The sequence below is a fragment of the Fukomys damarensis genome, unplaced genomic scaffold, assembly GCF_012274545.1.
Source record: "Fukomys damarensis isolate Sample0158 unplaced genomic scaffold, DMR_v1.0_HiC HiC_scaffold_16, whole genome shotgun sequence".
In the NCBI taxonomy this organism is placed as follows: domain Eukaryota; kingdom Metazoa; phylum Chordata; class Mammalia; order Rodentia; family Bathyergidae; genus Fukomys; species Fukomys damarensis.
In genome coordinates this window covers 61,793,496-61,807,915 of record NW_022900928.1, presented here as the reverse complement: position 1 = coordinate 61,807,915, position 14,420 = coordinate 61,793,496, and positions in this window count along the sequence as shown.

Here is a 14,420-nt window from a genome sequence, read left to right as displayed (position 1 = left end):
TCAATACAGATACTCCTTCCTACACAAAGCATGTACACTGGGTGACACTGAGTGTCCCTGGGAGGAGCTCATGATGCCCTAACTGCCTTACTCCCTGGAGGGTTATGGACAGGTCAAGCTACATTGCTAACCTATAGCTTGAAGAGATTAGAAGAAGCCTGAGGAAGGCTCCATCATCAGACACCTGAGAATCTGAGATCGTTGAAGGACCTCATATACAACTAACACATTGGAAGGTGATATGTCTTGGAGATAAAAGTACAGATTTTGATTCAGACTCTGAGTTTGAATCCTAATTATCAAATTACTTAAACTTCTAAGGCTCATTTCTTCTTCTTCTAAGACTCATTGGTAAGATATAATAACATTCCCTTCCAAGATGATGAGAGGAGATCATGATCCAATCTATGGGTAGGGCTTAACAGAGAGTACCTATTGTTACTATTATTTATCTAATTTACCTGGTACCTGGTGTGATACATGGCACAAAACCAGCAAGGTATGTTTGTTAAGCTATTTGTGAGGTTTGAGGTAGATCATGGCAGGAGGGTAAGCATCAGGATATCGGCGAAGGAGTGAGGATCTCTGCTCAACTGAGAGGTCCATCCACCCCTGACGCCACAGGCTGCACAAAGCTGGAAGTGTGACTGGATCCAGATGTAACGTCCACCAAGAAGAGTATTGGTGGGAGGGAGTGTATGACATCCTCCTCCATTTACAGTTGAGGAAGTGAAAACTCAAGAAAGCGGCCTCTGTGGATCATTGTCATGTAGCAGGGAAATGGTGATTTCAGGTCCAGGTTGCTGCTCAGTGCAAGGCCCAAGGTGAGGATCACTGAGATTAGATGCCAGCCCTAGAACCTGACTGAGGTCTGGCACCTCCACCTGTTCATCTGAGTCAGTCTGTACGGGATGACCTGCCTGTGAGGCCAGCTAATTAGATCCCACACGCCTTCTCAGAAGGTTCTTCAGTGACTCTTCCCAGAATATTACAGAGCCTTGAACCCTCTGTGGCACACAGTTGTCCCTCTGCTCAGACAACCTTCCATGCTGAGGACTTCTGTGGGGGAACATGAGGCATCATGGATTTTGTGTGCAGGTTTTAGGATGTGCTCCCCTGCTGTTCCTCAGGCTCCCCATCTGTGCTGTCCTGGTATATCTTATGGAGTGTGTGATGTGCTTCTGAGGCTGTGATGAGAGTTCTTTAAAGTTCACTTTTGAAATAAGGACATGAAGTTACCTGGAACACTAGGCTCCCAGCTTGCTGAGCTCTGCAGCTCTCTGTGGGACTGGCTGCTGCCGTCAAAAAGAATAGAGCCGTCATTCTGCAGGAGGGTTTCTTCTATGATAATAGGGTTTTTGCCTCCCAGTAATTGGAAAGGTGCTAATCTAGTGACTCATGAAGGAAAAAACCCACCTTGGAAATGAGACTGTATCGTGTTTTCAGAATACCCTGGCTCCTCATTTCTAGGGGAAGGGAAGGCACACTGGCTGTATAGAGCAGAGCCTCATTGTCCTGATAACCCTGCTGAGTGACCTTTGACCCCTCTCACCTTCTCCCCAAGTGGACTAGTGATACCAACAGCAGGGAGGCGTGGGCCTCAGCTGGATGGCTGGGTCAGCAAACCTGGCCTGAGGCCACAGGGAAGGGGAGCTGGCCTATGGATGGGTATGCAAAGGACAGACTGAGGATTAACTTGGTGATGCATATGTGTTTTCAAGCTTGGGTCTATGTGCATATGGGGTAGGTTGGCTGTATGGGCTTGGAGGGAAAGCCTTTGTTTATTTGCAAGTGTGTATGTGTGTGTGTGCATGTACACATATACAAATATGCTGTGACCTAAATGTTGCTTCTCTGCTGTTGTCTTGGGTTCTAAATATCTTTGATTTGTCCATCCAGGTTGTATCCTTTGAGCTTGAGGTACCTGGGCTATAGGCAGGTACCCAGGATAGAAGCCTGAGTGGAACTTGATACCTCCCCGAGAGTAGCTGGAGTACCCGTTGGGCTTATGTTGGAAACAGGAAGCTACTTCATTTGTCCCTCCAGGGGCATGCAGCTGGACTCTTCCTCTGCCTCCCATAGAGCCCCCATCTTGATGCTTACCAGTACCTTGGGACTCAGAAGGGCAGAGAGTCCTTCCCGCTGTGGTCTCCCTCCAGCAGCTCTTCCTTCCTGGGGCTCCCAGCCTGAGTCACAGGCCCCTGAGGCTCTCCACTCCTCCCTCCCACGCTCTTCATTAACTTCATTGAAGCTAATAATCCTGCCAGCAATTCTATTGTCTCCTCTTAATTCCAATTTCCTTTTGTCCCAAGGGGCAAATCAGCAGAGTGAAAATAGTGAAATGGCAGGCACAGTCTCCCAGTATTAATTAGGGGATCATTAATGTGATGATAAAAACACACCTCGGTATCAGGGTGCTGTGCCCTCTTCCCCCTCCTTTCTCAGCCCCAGCCAGAATTGGAAGAGCAGACTCAAGACAAAAATAGGTGGCTGGGGAGTGGGTGTCTTTGGGTTCTGGTGTGCAACTTTCAGAGGTGCCTTGCCACAAGCCAAATCCTGGAGGAGGAAGGTGCCTTGTCACCCCTTTGTTTTCTAGGGTTGGAAATCTTCCAGTTGTCCCATCTACTTTCTCCACCAGCTTTCTCATCAGATCTGTCACCAAATGCCATACATTGACCTCTGAGCACACCTCAAATCCTTTCATGGTTCTCCTTTCCGAGAGCCACTGTCCAATCCACTGCACCATTACCTATAACCTAGATGGTCACTGCTGTAGTTTGGTTATCGAATGTCCCTTCATGTAACATGTCCTTACATGTTAAAGCTTGGTCCCTAACCCAAGGTGGTATTCAGAGGTGTTTAAACCTTTAAGAAGTAGAGTCTAATTGGCAGAAGTTAGGTCACTGAGATTGTGCCTTGGAAGCGGATATTGAGGCCGACCGTCTTCTTCCTCTCTCTCTCTCTTTGCCTCCTGGTAGCCATTAAGCAAGCAATTTCCTTTTCCATACACTTTTGCCATGATGCTTGATCTCATTACAGACTCAAAAGTAATGAATAGGTCAGTTGAACATGGACTGAAATCCCTAAAACCGTGAGCCTAAAATAAACCTTTTCTCCATATTAACTTGGTTATCTCTAGTATTTTGCCACATTAATGGAAAGCTGAGTAGCACAGCTGGGATGGCCACTGGTCTTCCTGCTGTGGGATGTGCTCATCACATCCTTTCTCTATCCTACAAATACTTACTGTATATGCTGCTCCTTCTAAGTAATCATCCTTGGGGAGGGCACACAGCCCTCCCCCCAACATGCTCTTCTGCCCCCATCACCTGCTGAGCTCCTGCTCTCCCTCCAGTTTCTTAGACAACTTACAGGACTGGGCTGTGTGTTCCACAGCATTGTGAGCTGGCTCCTAACAGCACAGTGGTATTGGGTTATAAATGCCTTGGCTGGTCTCTCTTTCCCACCCAGAGAAATGTGCAGTGTGCTCCTACATTTTGAAATCGGAGGAAAAAGGAATTGACAATCATGCCACCCAGCTGAGTGTTTTGAATTGGGCAATACATACAGGAGTCAGATAAGACCATTATGCCAGTTTTACTGCTAATAAAGCTTGCTTAAAAAGAGTGGCCTGGCCCAAAAACAAAATGAGCTCCTTCCTTTCTGGATTGCAAAAACCCTTCTCATCTCAGGACACAGATCTCAGACACAGAGGTCTTACTAAATAGAAGAAGAGATGTGCCTGATCTGCAGTAGGAACTCAAAAAACAAAAACAAAACAACAAAACAAGAACAACAAAGTAAGTGTAGGTGGGAGCTGTCATATATCTGCTTGATACCTTTTTAGGTCTTAAGATGGCCAGGTAGACATGGCTTACTTTGAGAGTGGACTCTGAGAGAAGGTGGAGAAGAAGCAACAGTCTCTGCCTTGTATTTCTGAGCAGGCTTGAGCTCCTGTTGTATGGGACAGCAGGGCTGTGGGGATAGCTGTAGGGCATTGCTCCCTACATGAATTATCTCTGATTTTTCATCAAGTTTCAGTACTCAGCCTAAATGTTGTATGCCATCAATAAAAGTTTGTCAAACGGAGGAAAGGTCTTATATTTATTTATTGGCATCATCAAACCTTAGAGCTAGAAGAGATCTTACTGATGGGGAAACTGAGTCTGCAGGCTAAGATGACTTGGCCCAGGTCACAGAAGTACTTAGTGTCTGTGTCTCCACTTCAGTCTTTCTTTTTTTTGGTGCCGGGGATTGAACTTGGGACCTTGTGCTTGCAAGGCAGGCGGTGGAACCACTGAGCCAAATCCCCAGCCCACACTTTGGTCTCCGTATGGGATACACTTGCTGGTCTCACTTCAGTGGAGGGCTGAGGTGACTGGAGAGATTGGCCAGGGGAATGCCGGACATAAAGAGAGCCCAGAGTGCAGCAGATGTGAACAAAACCACAGGTGGTCTGAGGAATCACATGCACGACCACATGATGAGAGAAGCAAGAGGGAAGGGGACTAGCAGCTAAGGTTGCAGGGACAGGGATTTGTTAGCCTGGAGAGAAAGTGTGTTCTTTGTTGGGACATGGGGTGTTGTGTTGGGATTTTCCCAGTGGGGCTGCTTGGACCAGTGAGAAACATATTTTGTTTTGTGTATTACATTCCATCTATATTTATAAGCTCTGGGCTGTGTGCACAATGCTGACCCAGCCCTTACTGTGGAGAAGCATCTGATCTAGTTGAGTCACAAGTAGCACAGGGTCAGAAATGCCCAGCTGGTATTCTGTGGGGGTTTGAACACAAAACAGAAGGCTCTCTGACTCTGGAGCCAGGGGAAGGGCGGGATGATCATAGAAGATTCCCGGAGGTGTTATTGTTCATTAGGAGAGTTTTATAATCAAGAAATCAGATCAACATAAAAAGAGCACCCTGAAAGCAGAGTGGCTGGCCAGTTGGCAGGTCCCTTCCAACTCTGCAGGGCTGGGATTCTGAGCATGGGAAAGGAGTCAAGACAAGCGCAGAGGGACGATGCTGGTGGTGGTTAGGTCTCTCTGGCCACCTCTAAATCCAGAACAGATCCTCCTGCCAGGAGCACATCTTCCTCTCCTTCCTTATTTGGTCTCGTATAGCAAAGCCAGACTGTACTTTCATGGTGATTCCACCACACACTCTCCATTCTTGTCAAAATTCTACCTGGTGACCTGGCTTTCACTGAATTCTTTTTTTCCCCTCACTGAATTCTTAATCTGCTTCAATGACCTGTGACTGAGGCTTGGGGAAGGAGAGTTGGAGATGAAGAAGTTGCCCTGCTTCTGCCATGAACAGGCCCTGTTGGAATGCCAGAATTGTCTGCTGAACTCCAAGGTCCTGCAGCTTTCTGAGAAGCGGATGTGGGGGGCATTGAGGAGGATGGTGGAACCCTGAGCACACCTGTGGACCTGGCTGTCTGCAGCTTGCTCCCTCTTTGTTGCTACTTCCCCTGAACTAGGGGAGCTGCAGTTTGGCTGCCTACACCTGTCATCTACCCTTTTCCCTGTCCTACTAAAGTAATTTCCCAGCAGGCTTTCAGGCCAGCCCATTCAAGGACAGTGGTAACCACTTTCTCTGGATGAGGAAGAGTGAATAGCTTGGTGCCAACTTGTGAGCTTCCCTCAGTACACAGAGGGATTCCAACGGCCACTTTGGATGCTGGTTTCCTCTCTGAGAAACCTGTTTACAGCTCTTTCTGTGCTTCCCTATTCTGCTGGTTTTTTTTTTTCTTTTTTTTCTGAGAACTTTACCACTCTCCATTTGACTTCCTCTCTTTCTACCATTTTATTCTCATTCCTGCCCTGATCTATTTGCTCATAAAAAATTGCCATCCAAGATCAGTTCTTCTCTTGGAATTAGACAACATGATTTGCCACCAGAAGGCAATATATCCACCTCCAGGAGATTGGAATTCACAGACGAAAGAGATATTCTTGCCTTTTGGGTGTTGAAGTCTGGGAGCCTTTGTGATAGAACAGGCCACAGTTCATAGACCTGCCCTGCTTACCTTATGCTTGTTCCACCCTGGATCTTGTCGACTGAGCTTGCCCAACTGGACTCATTACCCTCTTGAATCCCTTGGTTAAAATTTCACTGACACCAAATCTTTGTTTGCTGAGCCTGATAAAAAGCAGCACACAGTCATTGTAATCCACCTCTGATGCTCTTCCAATTTCACCCCCAGTTATATTATATAATATATATTATGTAAGCAAGTCTTAGGTAGGAAGAGAAAGTGCTGTATACTTCCCTTTTACAGAAGAGTAAACTGAGGCTCCTTGAGGTCATAGACTTTAAGGCCATGCAGGGGCTTGGATTTCAGATGTGACTGCTTCAAGCCAAGTTTAGGCTCACTCAGCCTTTTAAAATTTGCAGTTTGTTAGTTCCTTGCTTTATTTCTGTAGCGTGTTAGCTGATTTACATACCTATTCTAAAAAGTCTCTTTTAAAAGACCCTTTGTTTAGTGATTTTTTTTTTTTAAAAGAAAGTCTCCAATTTTAGATTTTACTCCCATGGAGAGGAGTCAGCTATGTTCCATCTTCTTGAACTTGCTTGGGGTTTTGACTGCTCTGGTCAATCAAAGGCAGAGGAAATGAAGCCTTTAGACTGGGTCCTAAAAGCCAACAGCTCCTGTTTGGTTGTTTTGGAATATTCACTCTTGTGACGCTTCCTCGGGGCTAATGTGTTTTGGGACCCAGCTAACCTGTGGGTGGGAAGCCCAAGAAAGGTGGAGGAGTCACAGGTAGGTGCCTGTCCCACCTGAGCCCAGGCTTCAAGTAACTGTAGCCTGGGGTCCAGGCACAAGGGTGCAGAAGGCTCGGGTTGAGCCGGTCTTCAGCTGTTCAAGCTCCCCCAGCTGTCAGAGTTCTCAGGCAAGGCCCCAGATAGCACAAGGCAGGGATCAAGCATTACTGTAGCTTCTAGTCCAGATTTCTGACCCCTGGAATCCATGAGCATAGTAAAATAATTTTTCTTTTCTGCCACTCAGTTTGGGATGGTTTCTTCCTTGGTGACAGATAACCAGATCATCACGTCAAACCAAAGTGATACAGGAACTTGCTTTCTCAGACTCTTAGCAATTAATTTCTGATTGCTCCCCAGCAAAGCGCGGGCTGCTGTGATGTAGGCTCAGACTGGCTTATGGGATTGATTGCTAGGCCTGGGTGTGAATGCGGGACCACTTTACTTTTCCTTCCTGTCAATCTTGGGTAAAGGGATGGAAAATTGGGCCATTAAACACTCCTTCTTTCCTTGTACTGTTTGAGGGGGGCTGTTTACAGGACTCAAGGCCTAGTCAGCAGCTGTGGGAGGGCCCTGCTCCACCAGGGCCCAAACGATATCTGCTTTCGAGTTAGCTTTTAAGGACGATTAGGGTGTCATTTACAAAATGACTATTGATCACAGCAGAAGACAGTTGTAAGAGACAAATACCTATGTTGGCACCCAGCTGGGTTTGGGAAAGGGTTGTTACACAATAGTCTAGGAAGGGGAAATGCCAAAAGGCATATATTCGTGTGTGTGTGTGTGTGTGTGTGTGTCTACACATGTGTACATGCGTTTGACAGAGTTTGGGGAAGGCTTTTATGTGATAGATCATTTTATCTCTAAGTCCTGAATAAGCAACAGACAAGGCTCTGAAATATGGATGGAGTCAGGGCTGCTCTTTTTTGTTTAAACAGTACCCTCCTCAAAGCCTAGGGTACTGGAACTAATTTTCTTCCTTCCTTCCTTCCTTTCTTTTCTTTCTTCTCTTTCTCTCTTTCTTTCTCTTCCTCTGCCTTGTTCTTTCTCTCTCTCCTCTTTCTTTCTTCTCCCTTCCTCCCTCCCTCCTTTCCTTTCTCTTGCCCTTCTCTCTCTCTCTCTCTCTCTCTCTCTCTCTCTCTTTCTCTCTCTCTTCTTCTTCTTTCCTCCTCCTCCTCCCCTTCTGCTTCTCCTTCTTCTTTCTTTTGTGGTACTGAGTTTGAGCCCAGGGTCTTCGCATTGTGCTACCTCCCTAGCCTTGTTACTTTTTGAAACAGGCTTGCTAAGTGGCCAAGTTGGACAGGCTGTGTACAAACTTATGGTCCATTTGCCTCAGCCTCTAAGGATGCTGGAATTACTGGCATATGCCACCATGCTCAGCCCCAATTCCTCTCTATAAACACTTCCTCCAAAGGCTGAGTGAGATAAAAATGAAATAAATTAAACACACAAGCTTAAATATCTCATGGCTTCTCTCATATAAGAAACCCAAAATATAGATAAAGAGAGAAAAAGAGAACATAAACTTGAGGCATTCGTATGTAAATGGATGCACCCCAAGACCATAATGTTAAATGAAATGAACTACTAACACAGCTTTAAACATTGTAAGGTTTCTCTTATATGAGAAAACTAAAATATAAATAAAGGATAGATAATAGGAAACAGGGAGATCTTTTCAAATGAGAAGAAGAATGGGAGAGAGAAGGAAGGGAAAGGGATTTAAAAAGTCAAAGAAAAAATGAAAATAGATCTTTTTCAAATACGAAAGTGATCAAAAGTTGAAGGGAGCAGTGAGGGATGGGAGGGAAAGGGGATGAAAAACTAAAATAATGTATATGTACCAACTCCCCACAGGAATATAATAATCGTGTAATGAAAACATGTACTAATAAAAAAACGAGAAACAAAACCAAAATGAACAGATGGTGCTGACCCTGCTCACTAGAGAATAAGGGGGAAAAACACATCTTACTTGAAGTAACCAGTTAGGTCATCGATTTGGTTATGAAAATGTAATACATTTTATAATTTTTTATACAAATAGTAATACATCACTGTGGCATCCTACTCCTTCATCCTTCTCTCTTTGTTTTACAGTATATTTTGTGGATAATTCTACATTGGTACATAGAAGAGTCTAGAGTGTACAAATTCATTTTATACTAGAGTATAAAGTTTTATTCTAGAATATAAAATTACATTTTATAGATCTCTTATTTAATCATCTTCTTTGTAGATATATAGATAACTGTTTCTTAGACTCTAAGGTGTGTACAAATTACTGGGGATTTGCTAATAATGAGATTCTAATTTGTCAGGTCTGGGATGGGCTTGAGAGTCTCCATTTTTTATGAGCTGCCAGCTGATGCTGTACTTGCAGTTGGATGACTGCCCTTTGGAGGAGAGAATTCAGATTATGTTTAATATTTTTTTCATTATAAACAATGCTTCAATAGTATCTTTGTAAAGAACTTTTACAATGTGAAATCTATTTTATGGGATAAATTTATATAAATAGGTTTCTGGACCAATGGTATATGCCCTAGTAAATTAGATATTGAAAATTTACCTCCATAGAATGACCCTTCTGCTTGACTTCTATGTCTTTTTCCCTCATGCCCTAGCTTGTAGGGAGTATGAATTAGTATGTTTTCTGTTGCTATATCAAAATACCCAAGGTCAAGTGCCTTATAGAGAAAAGAGGTTTATTTAGTTCAAACTTAGGGAGGTTGAAAGTCTGATATCTGGTGGGTCCACTGGCATGGCTTCTGGTAATGGTGTCATGGTGGACGATGTCCTGGCAGGAGTACATGCAAGAGGGAGAGATCACATGGTGATGCAGGAAGCCAGCAGGGACTGAGGTCGCAGCCTTACTGTGCCTAACAGCTTTCACTCTTGCAAGAATTCCCTATATGAAAGCAGCATCAATCTCTCCCAAGGGTGATTGCCTGTGCCCTAATCAGGTCCTCCCTCCTAAAGGTTCTGCCTCTTAATACTGCCACACTGGGGACTAAACTGGGAAAAGAAACCCTTGAGGGACTGGGGATTTAGCTTATTGGTTCTACCACCTGCCTCACAAGTGCAAGGACCAGAGTTTGATTCCCCAGCACCAAAAAAAAAAAAAAGAAAGAAACTCTTGAGGGAAAAATCACATCCAAACCAAACACAATATTAATTTAAAAATAATCTTTCTATTTCTCCTTGACATGTATAGCTTTATTTTATAAATTTAGATGCTTTATTGTTATGGAACAGGTAGCTAAGGCTATTAGACCTTCCATCATGAATTATACTTAGGTAGCATTGCTGTTTTGGTTTGTGTAACAATTTTTGCTCTGAACAACTTCAAATGTGCCTTTGCCTGCCGCACTGCAGCATGTTTCCCTTTACAGTCCTATTTTTATTTCATATTTTCCAACTTAAGTTTAATTTACCAGTTAGTTCACTTGCATACACATATGTAAAGTTAAACATTACATAAGCTTGGAATTAATTTAGAAATGCAATTTCTTCTACCCTCATCATTTCATGAAATCATTTGCTCTAACTCTCTGTGTGCATTTTCAGCAGAAGAGTTTCCTTCCCTGTCATTAGAGGTAATGTTCTGAGTCATTTATCCCAATTTTCCAGAGCACATAATCTTCATTTCCTTCTAGAAGTTGAGATACCACAATTTCTTTATCCATGTGTAAAAATGTCACTGCAGAAGTTACCCCATGCCATAAATAACCATTCCTTTACATTCAGTTGTTTTACTGTCTTTTCTGGAAGATGTCTATTTACAAGCTCATTGATGTATATCAGCTTTTCTGTGTTGCTTTTTCTCTTTGAATTAATTTATGTATTTTATGTCTACCACATTAAAATAGATATAAAAGTCAAATGTTCTATGAGGTTTATATTGAAAATATTTTAAAAATTCCTTAATCCTTTTTCTGCACTCAGACAAGGCAACTACTTTGAATTCTTTTTACTTTGCTGATATTTTCTCTATGTTTATAAATAATACACATTGCTATTTCTTAATATTTTAAAGTTTTAGATATAATCATTTGACCTCCTACAATTAAAATGTTGGTTAATTTATTCACTCTCTTCTTTTCCATTTTCTGCCTCAATTTTCCTAATGTGGTTATCTTACAATGTGGGGAGCAAATACATATTTAATGTTTATGTTGTATTTATTAGAGTATTATTATTATTATTATTATTATTATTATTATTGGTACCGGGGATTGAACTCGGGTCTTGGCGCTTGCAAGGCAGGCCACCAAACCGCTGAGCTAAATCTCTGGCCCTAGAGTAATATTATTTAAAGTTTAGCTATGTGGTGGATCAGAGTTTCATTCTTTTTCTATAACTTTCTATTTTCTACAGTTGCTACTGACTTCCTCTTTTTCTTTTTTCCCCTCTGAATTTATCACCTATTTGCTTTCAGCTCTCTGACAGAAGTCTAATTCCCTTCTCAGTATGCTCAGTCTTCCTGGAGGCCCTGGGCCTGTTGCTCAGGGGCAGGTCCCTGCCTTTGCTCACAAGTCACTCTGGGCTCCCTTCAGCTGTCCAATGGACCCGGCTTTGCCCTCTTCTGCATTAGAGCCTATATCTGAACTCCAGAGGTTTCTCTTTGGTTAGTCTCATTTTGCAGTAGACTTCAACCAGTAAGTTTCTGAGACGCAGTGTATGGACGACCACAGTTTTGAGGATAATCGTTTCTGAACATTTTTATTTGGCCTCTATAGTTAATGGGCAGTTGGCTAATAAAGGATCCTGGCTTTGGTCAAGTTCATAATTTGAAGGCCCAGTGTTCAGCATTGCTGAGAAAGTATTTGGATTCTGGATCCTTAGATGTGGTCTGAACTTTCTTTACCCTCTCTGAATGCCTGTGCAACTCCTTTGTATACCAGCACGCTGAGGTGCAGACAGTATTCTTGTTCTCATTCATTCTTGACTCTAGGCCCTTTCAACATGGAGTTGCATGTGCTTCAGCTCATGAATAAGAAGATATTAATTTTTTTAGTCAGCTTTCTTTTGTTCTCTCTTCTCTTTCCAAAATTCATATTCTCATTGAACATTTGACCCCCACAACGAATTCTCTAAATTTTCCTCTTTTTTCTATTTATAATCTTTTCTCTTTTTATTCTTATTTTTAAAAGACGTTCTTAAAATATTTTTTATCTATATCATCTAAACTTTGGGGAGAGTAAAATGTCCCACCCTGGGGGTTCAGAGAAACTGCAGGCCTCTGCAGATGCTGGGATGGTGCCTCCTTTTGTGAAAGAAATTTGCTCTATGAGGGAAATCTGCATTAGTGAAGTAAGCAGCCAGTGATGTAAACTGACTTTTCTGCCCCATTTCCCCTTTCTGCCTTTGAAAGATCTTTTCACAGGAAAAAGATATTTGAGATCTGATACCTGGCCCAGATAGTTGCACAGGTGAGTCTTTCCTCAAGACTTTATCTGCGTAAAAGAACAACTCTTGCTCAGTGCGTGTCTCTTACTTCAACTATCCATAGCCTGCACCATCTTCTTTCCACTTGGAAATCCAAGCCCCTAACCCTCCATCAAGCTCTGTGTGAGCTTCAGTTCAGTTGGGCATGGTGATATTCATTTGTAATCCCAGCACTGTGGGAAGCTGAGACTGGAGGGTGGCAAGGTAAAGCCCAGCCTGGCAATTTAGAGACTTAGTGAGACCTTGTCTCAAAATAAAGAATAAAAAGGGCTGGGGATTTAGCACTTGCCTTGCAAATGTAAGGTCCCGAGTTAGATCCCCGGTACGAGAGAGAGAGAGAGAGAGAGAGAGAGAGAGAGAGAGAGAGAGAGAGAGGAAAGAATAAAAAAGGGGGCAAGGTGCTGGGAATATAGTTCAGTGTAAAGGTGTTGAGCTTAATCCCTAGTAGCACACACACACACACACACACACACACACACCTTCAGTGACCCAACCTTCTTGGGTCTCATACTTTGCATATGGGTCCTGTGTTTCTGCACATATAAATTTGTCATTTCCCCCTCTTCATCTCGTGTCAGTTTATTTGTTGAGTAACATTATTTAGAAGAAAAAGAATAAATTTAGAATTTCAAACTTGCCTATTCTTTTTACTGAAATCATGCCATTGTATACTGCATTGTCTAGTCTCCTGAATATTCCTCCACACTATGTTTTATTTTATCCTATTCTAATTTCCAGGGAAGCAATAACTTCTCTTATGTTTCTAAAGATACTAACTATATTGTTTGGGAAGATTTCCTCTGTCCTCTTTTTAACCTTTTAAAACGGTTATTTTCCTATTTGGGAAATTTTGATTTCATATTACAGACTTTCTGACTGGCTGCTGTTTAAGAGTGTGGCTTGGCAGTACTTGTACATAGGCTAGATTTTTGAGAGGTGGGTTTCATGGGGAGGTGATTAATGAGTCAGAGACCCGGCTGCTTCAATGAGAATCTCTTCTCCATACCAGGCTGGGATATGTCCTTCTGACCAGTTTCCTTGGAGAGCAATCTGCCAGTGGCCTTTCTCCCTGGGATATGAGGTAGGGCAGGGAAAGATGGGGAAATACCTGGATGTTGGACTTCTGGGAGCAGAATAGAGAAGAAGGCTGGGCAGAGGGGGCTTCACCTTTAACCCTTTAAACGGATGCTCCCGTTTACCATTGGCCTGGAGTCTTTCTGGGTTTCCCTCTTGAGAATTCGAGCCTACTTCCTTCTGGCCCACAGGAGAGGGATCTAACTCCTTGTACAGACTTTAGCCTCTGTAATTGTTTTCAGCCTCACTGACTCCTGCTAGGAAGGTCCTTAACACTGTACTGAGCCGGTTGGGAGTCCTGTGCTCTAGTGGCCTGGCTTTCACTTTCTGACCTGACCCACCGCTTGCAGGCCAGACAGTAAGGCTCAGATCTCTTTTGTCTGCCAAATGTTTTTTTGCTCCCTCTCTTCTTTAACTTCAAAAATTTTGTTTGTATCTCTTCTACTTTTTTTTTTTTTTGGTACTGGGGATCAAACTCAGGTCCTCCTGCTTGCAAGGCAGGTGCTAGAACCACTGAGCTATAAATCCTTGGCCTCTTTCCTACTTCTGTTTTCTCTCCTTTTCTCTTTGTTCTGGATTTGTGCCTTTTTCATCCCTTTCCTGTCAACTTTTAAGTGATATCTAGGAAGAAACAGAGATGAATATGTTCAACCCCATGTTTAGCTGGAATCAGTCTGTGCTTTTATTTCTACCCTTTCCAAAGCACTTTGTTTTAGGTATGTCAGAGTGATTTTTTCAAATGGGAAGCCTGATTTTATCCCTCTTTGGCTTCAAATCCTTGAGGTTCCTGATGTTTTCTGATGTTGAAAGCTCCATGAAAATGCTCCCTTCCCTTATTCTTTCCAAGACCTGCTGGATTTTAATCATGCTACTCTTCTGCCTGGATCCTCTTCCCTCAGAAACCCTTTGCTCTGGTTAATTTCTGTTATATTTTGGTGCTTGTCTCTAATTTACTTTTTCAAAGAAGACTTTTTCTGCCTTCAGGCCAGTTGGGCTCCCTGTTACACACTCCAATAGCTCGCTGTACATAAATTTAAATCTACGTGGTTGTTGGAGGTCTGCGTTCTTCACTGATGTCTACTCTTAGCCTTAGTGGTGACTTTTGCTCGAGCTAATGAGGTAGCTGTGCTGTAT